A 543-nucleotide genomic window follows, 5' to 3' on the forward strand; every position below is an offset into this window, starting at 1 on the left:
TTTGATAAATATATTATTCTTTCAAGGAAAACTCGGGCCATTTTGTCCTTTTTGTGGTTCTTTAAAGTAACAGTACTTAAAAGATGAACTAATTAGTTTCTGAAATCTTATTCTAGAGAAATATTTTTAGTACAAAATGTAACAAAATACATCAATATCAAAGGGAGATCATTTTGGTTTTGGTTTGAATTTTTTTAAGTTACTTTTTTTTTTTTAAGATTTTATTTATTTATTTGAGAGAGAGAGAATGAGAGAGAGCACATGAGGGGGGGGAGGGCCAGAGGGAGAAGCAGACTCCCCGCCGAGCAGGGAGCCCGATGCGGGACTCGATCCAGGGACTCCAGGATCATGACCTGAGCCGAAGGCAGTCGCTTAACCAACTGAGCCACCCAGGCGCCCTTAAGTTACTTATTTTTTAATAGAAAATCCATTGATATGGCTCAAAATTCAAAAGGCGATATTGAAAAGTCTCCTTCTTGGGGCTCCTGGGTGGCTCAGTCATTAAGTGTCTGCCTTCAGCTCAGGTCATGATCCCGGGGTCCT

The sequence above is a fragment of the Leptonychotes weddellii genome, chromosome 7 (assembly GCF_054177405.1).
Source record: "Leptonychotes weddellii isolate Sample4059 chromosome 7, ASM5417740v2, whole genome shotgun sequence".
NCBI lineage: Eukaryota > Metazoa > Chordata > Mammalia > Carnivora > Phocidae > Leptonychotes > Leptonychotes weddellii.